Below are 13,634 nucleotides of genomic sequence, written 5' to 3'. Positions count from 1 at the left end.
CAGACCACCACCAATAATAACAATTCCACATCTTATTTTTCAGATGGGGAAACTATGATTAAGAACGATAAAAAGGCTTGCCTTAGGTCAGACAACTAATACAAAGCTGAAGCAAGATTCAAATACAAGTCTTCTGACTTCAAATCCTACCTTCTTGCCCCTTTTTAAACTATTTGTCTGATATTGGCAATTCATGGCAATAAGAGGATGGGTGAAGGGCTCTGGAGGTTTTGGTTACAGTCAGGGAGCATTAGAAAGAACAAGTGTGCTTAGATGAGGCAGGAAAGCCCAGGTACATGATTGAAAAGAATAATTTGCCTAAGTTGCCTAGTTTAAAATCATTTTTAATTTGAAAGGTATTTTTATCTTCATTTACAGATGAGGAAACTAAGATTCAGAATGATTATTCAAAAATCACATAGCTAGTGGCAACCAGGTTTGAAACCAGGTATGTCTGTCTCTAAATATAGTGATAAAAAGCATGCATTTTGGTTTGAACTCTGCTCTCCACATAGATTTTGGTCCAGCCAGCCCCCTAACCCTGGTGTCCTCATGTGAAATGAGGCTAATAAAAATAACCAATGGTAAGATCTTCTTGTATGTAATAGGTGAGATAATTCCTGTGATGCACTCAATATAGTATCTGTTACATAGGAAATGCTTAGTAAATATTAGCTACTACGATTCTTTGTTAGGGTTGAGTGCGGTGGCTCATGCTTGTAATCCCAGCACTGTGGGAAGCTGATGTGGGGGGGGGGGATCACTTGAGGCCAAGAGTTCGAGACCAGCCTGGCCAACATGGCAAAAACCCCATCTCTATTAAAAATGCAGAAATTAGCTGGCGTGGTGGTATGCACCTGTAATCCCAGATGCTCAGGATGCTGAGGCATGAGAATCACTTGAACCCAGGAGGCAGAGATTGCAGTGAGCTGAGATCACACTACTGCATTCCAGCCTGGGTAACAGAGTGAGACCCTCACACACACACAAGAAAGAAGGGAAGGGGAGGGGAGGGGAGGGGAGGGAGGAGAAAACACTATTATTAGGCTTCATTGCTTCTCTTGAGTATCGCCCCTCTACTCCTCAGTGCCTTTCCAGAAAGGTACAAGTAAATGTGAGAAAATGGGAAAAAAATATGGTCAAGTAGAATGGATGTGTATTTGGCTGTCCAGCTCACTATAACCTCTCTGGTCTATCTTTGATCCTTAGACACAGACTTGGTGGATGCAACACAGTTGATTGAATCAGAGGTGAACACTGACCTAAACAGAAACAATGAGGCTCTTCCTCTCGGGAATTTAAAATTGGGATTAGAAAAGTCTTGCATATTTCTGGAACTATTATATGTAAACCTTAAAAGAATGGGATGGTCATATGCCGCCTTGTGAACTGATAGGCAAAGGTAGACAGTCTGCATGGAGAGAGAGAGGATGAAACCAGCTGACAGAGGAAGGCAGGAACCAGAGAAAGTTCACTGCCTCAATCCCTTCTTCCCAAGACCTAGCCATAATCCTTTTCTTGGGTTCTACTTCCATTTCCTCCCTGTGGCTTAAGCTGGCTCAAGGAGTCCCACCTATTGCAGTAGTGTCTGTAGCCTTATAACCGTGCTACTCAGCTCACATCATGCAAGAATCCAAATTTCAAAATCTCCTTTGAGTCACAGGCTTGCTTCTTTAGGAAAGAAGACAAGGAAGCTGCATACCCAAGCACCCAGAGGAACACTTAAGCCAATCTGTGTCTGGGTTGAGGCTGTATGATAAAACTATTTCAGATGATTTGGGCTTTAAGGACACAAGATTATATAAAACACTGCCACCTAAGATTTCAGGGGTTCTGGCCAGCTGTGTGGCTCCTGTCTGTAATCTCAGCACTTTCTGAGGCCAAGGCAGATGGATCGCTTGAGCCCAGGAGTTCAAGACCAGCCTGGGTAATATGACAAAAGCCCACCTCTACATAATATACACAAAATGAGCTGCACATGGTGGCATGCGTCTGTAGTGCCAGCTACTGAGGAGGCTAAGGTGGGAGGACCACTTGAGCCCCAGAGATTGAGGCTGCAGTGAGCCAAGAGTGTGCCGCTTCACTCTGGTGTGGGTGAGAGAGTGAGACCTTACCTTAAAAAAAAAAAAAAAGCCAAAAAAACAGATTTCAAGGGTTCCAATTTGACTCCGAGCCACCAAGCCATATCCATCACTTAGAGCCAGTCATGCCCAATGCAGGCAAGATAGCAAGGGTTGCACAGGATGTAAAGAGCTCCCTGGGAGAAAACTCAGCCTAAGGGAAGAGGGTACTAGGCAGATAGTCTTGGTGCAAAAGAAAAGCCTTAGTCATCAAAGGGAAGAAGCAAACCCTAGCTCAGTATTATATTTCCCAGCCCAGTTCCCCATGGCATCTCCTCTGAATCCTGTGGAGCAATGCAAGGATATATAGAGGCAGAGAGATGTTGTGACAAAAACCAACCAAGCTAAGACTCCCTAAGACATGGCACTACCAGCAGTTTGGTAGCTATGTGAAACATAGACCATGAGAAAGAAATATTCATTCTACCCACCACTGCATGCAACCCCATATGACCTTAAACACCTCTTAGCAGTGGTGTCTGGTGGGAGACTGTGGTACCCAGCAAAAAATAGCTCACAGGGAGCTTTGACAAAATAAGGTAGAAGCCATGTAGAAACCCAGAGGACACAGTGTCTGATACACATGCAGTAACCCCTGTGGGCTCTTGAAAATAATTGGGAAAGGGAAGACTTAAAAAAAAAAAAATACCAGAAGTACTGCAAGATCAATTAAGGGTGGTGGGAGGTGGGAGCAGTTAAGCACAGGTTAGAAATGGCAATAACTCATGGGATATAAATATACACTTGGGCAACCATAAAGATTGGGGCCAGATGACCTGAAAGAATTTAATGAGGCTGAAAATTCAGGCCAGTGATGTGAAGTACAGATGGCTGCTGAATTGCCGAACTGAGAGTCATAGAACCTCTTTTCCCTTAATGCAAATGGTAACCTCAGTGATACACAAAGAAGTTTCTCCTATCCTGTTTGAATATCACTGTACACATTCTCATTAGAGACTCAGGGAACAGAGAGGATGCCAGCCAGCATTGGAGATAAACAAGACTCCTCTTGAATTTTCTTAGAATCAAGAATAGTGACTGATATAACATTAACTCTTTGATACCTGACAGGGCATCAGGTGCCCTGGGTATGCAGAACTGTGAGGGCATCCTATTCATAAAAGGGAAGCAGATTCTGGGAGAGGCCACTGTGGCCAAGTGGGATTTTGTGGTCACACGACTTGGAGTCAAAGAGACCAAACCTCAAATTCTGGTTGTACCATTTACCAACACCATGCGACTTTGAGCAGCTTAATTCGCTTCTCAGGTCTCCAATTTCTCTTTCTGCAAAACTGGATGTTTTGCATGATATGTAAGGGAAATAGTTATCTGAAGCACCTTTTACTTTTCCTGTTATTGACTATGTTAGGCTGTAAGTCTTATAACTCTATTGTTATTTTCCTTCCCGTTCCTTCTGTCAAAACTCAAATGCCCAGGGAACAACACAGGTAACCTAAGAGAGCATGGGGTCGGGTGGGGACTGGGGCACACAGAACTACACCTGGCTGACCTAAAGAGGCTTCCCTAGATCCAGCCTACTCTTGTCCATAGAAATGCTAGCCCAGGATTATCAGGTGTGATTTTTCAAGACAAGCCAGAAATCTGGAGTTTCATGTGAAGTCTCCCATTTTAAATGTTGCACCTGATTCAAATTTTTAACAAACACATTACAAGGCAAATCCATAATAGGCTTCAATCAAGCCATGGCAGCTGGCTTGCATCTTCTGGCTCCGTTTTGAGGAAGGAGATAACCATTAGATCCCATCCTCAACCTCTCATCAGAAACCAGCTCAAACTTTCCAAGGCATTGCTGCCTCCCCCCAACAGAGAAGGTCATAATGAAGAAGAAAGAAAGACATGACTCAGGGATGGTTTCTATGGCTCTCTAACAGGGCTCCTTATTATCCACATTGGACCAAGGGCTGTTATGTTCCACCTGCAGTTTCCAGAAGTCCCAGGGCATGACACCTCCTCAGCTCCCATCTTCCCACACTAGGACTCAGATGCTATGAGGCTGACATCCCCCCATGCATGAGATTTCATGTTCTAGGATGTGTTCTAACCTCCTGATTCTCCTTTGGGTGGCCCAGGAAGAACTGGGCAACAGAGATATCCTTTCTGCAAAACCAAGGAATTGTATTTACAAAGCTTGTTGGAGGATTGATTGATTTTGACATCATCTCTCAGGTTGCTCAAGCTCAAATGAAAAACAAATTATCTTGAGAATCAGGTAAAGGAGGAAATGTCACAGAGAGAGACAGCCACAAACAAATGCAGATGGAGGTCCCTCGCGAGAAACACTGGCGGCAGAGGAAGTTAGCACATTATAAGAAGGTCATAGCCTTGGTGGATTAAAAGGCTATCAAATTCACAAAGAACATGATAATAGTTAAACTCTAGTCCAGCAGAGAGGGAGTGCTCTTCCAAGGGTTTTTTCTTCAAAAATCGGACAATTTTAAAATCTTCTATGGCTAGCATTGCAAGCAGAGTGAAAGGAGAAAACTCACATGTATTAAACACCTACTGTATTCCATGTGTGATGATGTATATATATTCTTTAGCTATGAGACATGGCACAAGTTACTTAATCACACTGAAACTCAATTTGCAGCTGTAAAATAAGAATCTATAGTACTTGCCTTGTAGGCTAATTTTAGAAAATAAGACCAAAGTATGGGAAAACCCTTGGTACCGTGCCTGGAAATATTAAGTATGCAGTAGACCATTGCTGTCATTATCTTCTTATCTTAATAATTCCTCACAACAGCCTAGGAGTATTATGTGTATTTCATGATGAAAAGTTAAATGCAGAGAACTTGCTTGTCCAAATTGTTAGCCCAAATTCTTCTGGCTATTAACTCAAGGAGACTGGATTCAAATCTGGATTTGCTCTTTTATATATATATCAAATATATATACATATTTGATAATTTTTTCTGGTTTAGTGATACTAGCAAGCCTGTGTTCTAAAATATTCTAACCTGAATTATTTTTCTTTTCAAGCAAAATTAAATGAGGCAATGTTTAATATCTGACTAAACCCTCCCAAGGCTCATGGTTCATCATCAATGCCATCTTCTCCACCATCTCCAACAGCTTCACCCACCTGATGTCCAGGGCCAGACCCTGTACTGCTAGTGTCCCCTCTGCCATGGATCTTGGTTTTGGGGTATCCATTCCAGGCCAGCTCACTGTCATCTAAAGCAGGATAACCTCTTGGCTGGGTGTACATCTCTGTGCCGGGTTCCTACTTCTCATTCTTTTGCTACTGTCACTCCATTCCTCAACTGTGTCCCCTATTGCCCATTTTGTTGGCTCCTCCATCCTGACATCTGATTTGGCATCTCTGTCTTGACCTTCCAACATGGTATCAGACCAGTTCTTCTGTCCCTTCCCACTCCTAGGACCTACCAGTTTGCCCTGCTCATCCTTGATCGGGATGAGACGGATACCCTGAGAGACGCAACAGAATCAGGTCCTGGGATTGTGTTAGCAGAATGACAGGAGTATGAGATCCACCACATGGTGAGGAACCCCAGGAACCTGCTTTCTTCTTGAAGAGCAACTGAGAACTATTCCCAAGTTATCCTTCACTTTGATGTCTAAACCATACATTTGTCAATTTTAATACTAGAGTCTAGCATTTAATCATTTATTTAATAATAGCCAACTTTGTGAAAGAAAGGCAGATAAAATGAAAAAAAATCTCAGTATTAAGACTGACAACCTGATTTCAGAAATACTAAGCAGTGGTTTGTATGTGCGTGTGTGTGTGTGTGTGTGTGTGTGTGTGTGTGTGTGTTTTAAGGAAGCACTGTTGGCAATGTATGTGTTAGGATAAAGGAAGTGTATTATTACTACAGTTTGATGAAATTTACATTTTACTCAGGGTGAATCTTAAAGCAAAAGGTTTATTTATGAGTGAATGAAAGCAAAGTCTCTGTTTATTACTCATTCACAGAATGGCAGGTTAGGTCCTGCAAGAATTGCAGAGGACACAGACTTGAGTAAGCCACAGTGATGCCTTCCTGGACTCACTGTCCATAGGAGAAGATAAACTTGCATATGGAAAATGTCATCATCATGTGTTAAGAAGGGGCCTGAGCCCTTAACCCAGCCTGGAGTCCCAGGGATGCTTTCTTCAAGGCACTACCACTTTAAGTAGCTATTGAAGGATAATAAAAAATATGACATTTACTGAAGACGTATTAAGTGGTAGGCACTTCCATAAGTGCTTTCCACTATTACCATTTGATCCTAACAACTGTTTAATGAGATGACAATGATCACTATGCCTATTTCTAGGTAAGGAAACTGAGGCACAGAGCACTTAAGTAACATGCCTAAAGTCACTCAGCTAGGAAGTAGCAGAGGCAGGACACAAACCTAGGAAGTCTGAGGATTTGAAATTGATCAGAAAGGGAAAGGAGGGAAGACAACATGAGCAAAGACACAGAAGAGTAAAGCAAGGCTGGTGTGAGGGGAACTGTGAGAGTTACACAGTAGACACTGTGGCCATGCCCACATCCCTTAGCTGTGTTCCAGAAAACTCTTTTTGCACTCTTGACTTGAAGGCTTTTCCCTAAACCAAGGCAGGCTGCTCAGCCTTTGCATGGCAGGCTAGATGTGCTGATAATTAGCACATTAGCACATTAGGGTGTGCTGATGGAATTTCATGTATAAACACCCCAGCACCCTTGATCTAAAGGTAGATAACTCTGAAGCATGGGTTTTATGCTATTTCTCAGCACTGCCCTTCGGGATTAAGCCCAGTGACAGCTGGCTTGATAACATACCTTATATCAGCCACCTCCCTTACTGGTCTTTCCTGCACTTTCCAAATATAAACCTCTTAAACCTGAACCCTTGTCCTTGGGTCAGCTTTTGGAGGAACACAAGCTAATACAAATATATTATACTCTTCCAAAAATATAAAGTAGGAAATTGAAGAGGCATAGCAAAGTCAATATAGCCCAAAGTCTGTCATCAATCCACAGACAGACACTTGTTACCTGCCCAGGACATTGTATGTTTATGAATGCAGAGGACATATGATAATATGTATGATGTCACTTCAGGAAGTCTTTAGGAGATCGTCTGTCTGTCCCATCTCCATTTTACATGATCTACCTGAGACCTCAAGTGGGACATGGTTTGTCCAGGGTCTCTTAGCTGGTTAGTTGTAAAGCCCGGATTATTGTTTCCTATACACTAATAGTGAGAGTCCTATTCACTGAGGCAAACTAGAAAGATGTTTAGAATAATCTTTGCACCAACTCCACCAACTTTTTCAAATGCATGAAGACTAAGATCTTGAGAAATGCATTTTCAGGCTCTTTCTCTAAAACCAGCATGTGCTAACCAACCCACCAGAGTTGGCCGGGGCCCGCAGTGCAGAGAAACAGAGAACTATGCTCCTGTTTGCAAATAAACCTGAGTATTGATTCACTAGCCACTTGGTCAACCTAGTCAGTTCACTTCTAGAAAGTGATGATAGAAAAATAACACAGAGATGTACATGTATGTGCACAATACAGCATTGTGTGAAAGAACAAAACAATGGAAACCACCTGAGTACCCATCAGTGGAGCAGTAACCAATGTTACAAATAAAACAAGGACACTCTAGGAAGATACCCACACTATACTATGTGAAAAAAAAAAAAAAAGCAAGCTGTAACTACATATATATAGTACAATCCCCTTTTTGCTTAAAAAAGAAAAGCTTATGTGTAGAGATTTTTGCTTTATAAGCACAAGAACATTCGGGAAAGAGACTTAGCAAACGGTCAACAGTTTGTGGCGGTATAATTTTTGGAATATTAACTTGTATTTGTCCTCCCAGTGTTTGTTCCCCTCCTCCCTTGTAAGCAGATGGTCAGGGCTTTTTTGTGGCCTCTTGCCACAAGGGAGATGTTTGTCATAGGGCCAGAAGCCAAAGTTGTCTGCAAGACACTTCCGGTTCTGGTCCCGAATTTTGTAAAACCTAAACCCATTGAGGAGATTATGCTTGGTGTCCTGGAGGAACTGGAGAGAGAAGGGAAGGTGTTTGGAGTGTAAATGGAATCTTAATCTGAGTTCTGGAGCACTCTGATGAGGAGGAAGACCCTAGGGAGGCTGGCTAGGGATCTGGGAATTCCAAAGTCTCACCAAAGATTCTCCTGGTTTTAAAAGCAGCAGCAGAGGAGCCAGAACCAGAAGAGACTTTGTAGTCTGAGACCATGGACACCTCAGCAGTTAATACTGTAGAGTAAGTTCAATGGCTGAAGAGACCTTATTAGGGTTTGGTGCTACACAAAACCCTGAGACCCTTGCCCATCCCTGAGGGTGACAATAATATCTGAGACCAAATTCCTAATTACCTAATAGGATAAAGAGAGTTGCTATAGGCTTAGGATTAATTTTATGTAAAAAGTAAAGTGCTATTTTTTTTTTTTTTGCACATCTGAGTTTGTGGAATAAGATTCATATTTACTACAAGTAATGGAATTGGAGATTCAGAGGGGAGAAAGTCGCTTATCACATTAATGTAATTTTCTGATGGTAGGAATATGGAGAGTTTTAGGTTTTCCCCTTTTTTTCCACCTCCTCTCCCCTCAGTATTTTAAAAATAACATTGCGTGGGATTTTTTTGTTTGATTGTTTTTTGTGTTTCAAACAGGGTCTCACTCCTGCCCATGCAGGCTAGAGTGCAGTAGTGCAATCTTGGCTCACTGCAGACTTGACTTCCTGAGCTCAGGTGATCTTCCCACCTCAGCCTCCCGAGTAGTTGGGACTCCAGGTGTGTGCCACCATGCCTAGCTAAATTTTTGTATTTTTAGTAGAGACAGGGTCTCGCCATGTTGCCCAGACTGGTCTCAAACTCCTGGGCCTGCCTACCTCAGCCTCCCAAAGTGCTAGAATTATAGGCATGTACCACCATACCCGGCCTAATAACATTGTTTTTAATGTTCTTTAAGTCATCCCACCCTCTCAGTCTTGTGGAAGTCTCTCAAGAGGGACAGAATCAGTTGCAAAAGTACCATTTCTGACCCTGAGACATGGATATTGTTTATTCATTTAAATATCACCTGAAAAACCCACTCATTCAAATGGTCTGTGATGCTTGCATAAACAGGAATGCTTACCTTCCTGGGTCCTGAATTTTTGGTTCTCTTAGACTCTTTGAAATTCTCCTTTCTCAGAAAGGAGCCCTCTTTCTATTTCCCCTCAAAGTTGTGACTTGACCCTCACATCCCTTTCTTCTCCAGGACTCCTTGATAAGATTCTTTTAAAATTTCTTTGGAGGGCGTCCCTTTTAGGAAGAGCAAATGCCTTTGGGGATGGATATGAAAGACAGAAGATATGGTGACAGCTGGGGGCAGCTGCACAGTCTGAAGTGGACTCTGTTGTAGAATACTATAGAAAAGATGACTCAGTGTTTTTAAAAATGCAATAATTCTAAGCCCCCTGCATGGAAAAAAAAGAGGTTCTTTTCTACACATCAGTTCTTGGGTCCTACCAATCCATCCAGTCTTAGTACCCACTGCTCTCTAACACACAGTCTCCCAACTCTCAGGCTCTCTCCCTCCATTCTCCTCCTCAAAGGCAGAGACCCCATCTCCTTCGTCTTTGTACAAGCTGCTTCCTCTTCCTGATGGACCACCTGTACTGCACTTCTCATAGCCTAGTCCTATTTATCTCTCCACGATTCGACTTCCTCCTGGGTACAGTCACCTTCTCTGAATCCAGATGTTACATATACACATGTGGACTAGTCAAGAGGGAAAGGAGACAGAGAGGAGATTTTAGGGAATTGGCTTATTCAGTTTTGGGGGCCAGCCAGTCCAAAATCTGTAGGGAAAGCTGGCGGTCTGAAAATTCAGATGAGTTGATGTTTCAGTCAGTGTTGAGTCCCCAATCAGGCCAGGCTGGAAATTCTAGTAGGGTTTCTATGCTGCAGTTTTGAGACCAATTTCTTTTTTCTTCAGGAAATCTTAGTCTTTGCTTCTAAGGCCTTCACTTGATTGGACTAGGCCCACCCACAATATATAAAGTAATTGGCTGTATTCAAAATTTACTGACTTAAATCAGTAACAGAGAACAGAATAACAGGATAAGCTTAGGCAGAGACATATTGATTGGAAGTCTTTATATCTGCACAGTTCCTGTGACTGTGAACTTAACCATCCAGGGATAGAAAATGTGGATTTCTCATTCTTTCTGCTACAGCCACTAGGATTCTTGATGTAGAAATGGCATTTTCACTGGGGGTGAGTTCAACAAGGGGACAGGAAGCAATTCTCTGCTAAGCCCTGAGTTATCAACTGTCATAAGTGCCCATAGGAGTAGATTGTTAAAAGTTGTGATTGAAATGAAATTCATAATTTTTCTCTGGATTTCTTTAAGCCATGCTAAACTTAACGGCTTAAATGGTTGGTCAAATGCTAATTTGACCAATGGCTGGTCAAATAGTTGAGGAAATGCTAATTGGGTCATCCTCTCTCCTCTCTACACCCCTGCCTTGAGAAACAGACAGCAGACAGACACCACACACACGCAAGCGTGCACGCACGCGCGCGCACACACACACACACACAGATATGAATGAATCTTTGTCCCAATGTCAATGGCTGACCAATGAACTTAAACTCAAGTCTGACGTATTAATCTTAGAATATACCTTCATGGAAGCTCCTGAGGATCTGAGTCAGAGAAAAGAAGGATGCCAAAAGAGGAAGCAAAAGGGACAAACGTATCTGTCTCACAGTTTTGCCTCTGCCAGCCTCTAGAGTTAACCACAATAAATAGCACTTAAAAAAAGGTCTCCACTGCAGTTGACAGTGACCATAAGACATAGCCCTGCTTATAGATAGAATATCTCTGGTATGGTAGGGTTGAAACATCTCTTGGTTGTTGTTGATTTTTTCCCTGAAACCTGTCATCTCCGAGACGGATGGTATATGTAATATTTTAATATTTAATATAAAACACATACAAGTAGTACTTCATCTGCCTGTATCATGTTCCTAGAAGTATATTTAGAATTTTAAGCTGTTCCAACTATTATACATTTTGCCAAATTTTAGTCATTGAGGGAGTTGTGTTTAAACATCTGTTGACTGCAGATGTTAAGTAGTGTGAAACATTCTTTTAAGATGCCAAAATGCAATTAAAATCATAATATTTTTCCTAGTAACAAATCATGCTAATCAGTGAAAATTTAGAAAGATAAAACTCAATGAACACTGAATGGTAATAATTCTCTAAATAATCAGCTGTGGCTCACGGCAGGGGAGAACTAACTTTTAACTAAATTATGTTAAATCAATGCCAATTTTCTCAGCTCTTGAAAAGTGTTCTCTTTTTTCCTTCAAGCCAGGCAATGATCAGGTGGAGTAAAACATAAGGAAGAGCATCTTTTTGGTTCAAAGGATGAAAAAAATTGGGTAACACACTTTCCTTACATCTAGCTGGGCCATTGAACCAGAATATGCCAGTGTTTAAAACACTGAAATGCCAGCTCTTCTCTTTTTTTTTTTTTTTTTTTTTTTTGAGACGGAGTCTCGCTCTGTCGCCCAGGCTGGAGTGCAGTGGCCGGATCTCAGCTCACTGCAAGCTCCACCTCCCGGGTTCATGCCATTCTCCTGCCTCAGCCTCCTGAGTAGCTGGGACTACAGGTGCCCACCACCTCGCCCGGCTAATTTTTTGTATTTTTTAGTAGAGACGGGGTTTCACCGTGTTAGCCAGCATGGTCTTGATCTCCTGACCTCGTGATCCACCCATCTCGGCCTCCCAAAGTGCTGGGATTACAGGCTTGAGCCACCGCGCCCAGCCTACCAGCTCTTCTCTTAAAGGACAACATGGAAGTGTCTGATTTCTGCCTGGGCTGAGGATTCAGAAGAAGATGTGTGGAACACAGCCTGGACATGCCCCAACCTGGTTGATGAATTCTACCGCAAGTAGTGGAAGAAACACACCTATAACATGAGCAGAGAAGATTTTTCTTCTGTACTTTCCAGGACTCGAAGCTGCTTTGTTTTTTGGTTGTTGGGTGGGGAAGGAGGAACAATAGTGTAGCTTCCAGAAGACAGAAAAGAGTTATTTCTTGAGTGTGAATTAAGCAGTACCAAGAGACCTCAAACTAGCTCTCTCTCCTGATAGAAATTTTACTGTTAAGAGTTTTTCTTTAGGTTTAAAACCTTGAAAGCTCCATAATGCTCCTGAGTAGAACAATAAAGCCATTAGTAGTCAATGGCTTTCTTTAATATTTTTCTTCCATTTCAATTTTAGTTCTAATTTTATCTGACTCCTAAAAACACGTTTCATATTCTCATGAGGACTGGGCCCATATGTGTAAATGGTTCAAACATCTTAATTTGTTGACTGAACTAGTCTAAATAGTCAAATTTTTTTTCAGGCAAAAGTGAATTTCATCAAATTCATTGACCCACCATTTCTTAAATTCATCATTGATTGATTATCTGTTATGTGCCAACCCCTGTACAAGTTCCTAGGGCAACAGAGGTGAAAATCCATAATCTCTGTTTCCAGGACTCTATCAGTTTGATAGGGACACAGGCACATAAGCAGACAATCATAATGCAGTGGTAGTAGGGATATGCCACGCTCATCCAGGCAGTGTATTGATGACCATGTCCTTTTGTTACCAAGTACATTGAAAAAGGTGTAACAAGAGATGCTAAATTAGCAGGTAGTACTTATATGAAGTTCTACTGTGTCTACTCCTGTGCCAGGTGTTTGGGTTGGGAATGGGTATTGGGTAAGAGGAAATAGAAGTTGGAAAGGCAGAAAACACCAACTCAGCTGATATGGTTGGGATGTTTGTCTCCTTTAAATCTCATGTTGAAATGTAATCCCGTGTTAGAGATAGAGCGTAGTGAAAGGTATTGGATGAGGGGAGTGGATCCTTCATGAATGGCTTAGTGCCATCCCCTTGGTGATGAGTGAGTTCTCACTCTGTTAGTTTACACAAGATCTGGTTACTTAAAAGGGTGTGGTACCTCCCCCTCTCTCTTACTCCCTCTCACCATGTGACATGTTGGCTCCCCTTCCCCTCCATCATGACTGTAAGCTTCCTGAAGCCCTTTCCAAAAGCAGAAACCGGCACCATGCTTCATGTACAGTCTGCAGAACCATGAGCCAATTCAACCTCTTTCCTTCATAAAGTACACAGCTTCAGATATTTCTTTGTAACAAAGCAAAAACTGACTAACACATTACCCATTAAAGAGTTTACAATTTACTTAGAGGAAATAAGATGGAAGTGTAGGGAGTTATTAGAAAGCAAGATAACCTACAAATCTGTAAAGTATAAGCATCAAATTTTGTGGACAAAGAGTATGATGTAGGTATTGAGAAAAGAAAAAGTGGGATATAGGGTGGAACAGTCTCAGAAAAGTCCTCCCAAAGGTTATAGGTAAGAGAAAGACACGGAAGGACTGGTCCAACTTACATTGGTAGAAGCAGAGGACGTAGGCCTAGGTTGTTTTTTTGTTGTTGTTTTTGTTTTTTT

The 13,634-nt window shown here is 41.9% G+C and overlaps 1 long non-coding RNA gene across 2 annotated transcripts in view; it reads right to left on the bottom strand.

Annotated features, from left to right (window-relative positions):
- The window catches only part of LOC103877592, a 99,899-nt gene that overhangs the window by 26,279 nt on the left and 59,986 nt on the right, over positions 1-13,634 (bottom strand). The window lies entirely within an intron of this gene.

Source organism: Papio anubis, chromosome 12, assembly GCF_008728515.1.
Source record: "Papio anubis isolate 15944 chromosome 12, Panubis1.0, whole genome shotgun sequence".
Lineage (NCBI taxonomy): Eukaryota > Metazoa > Chordata > Mammalia > Primates > Cercopithecidae > Papio > Papio anubis.
Note: the sequence above shows the minus strand (reverse complement) of the source record. Positions and strands in the feature narration are given on the sequence as shown.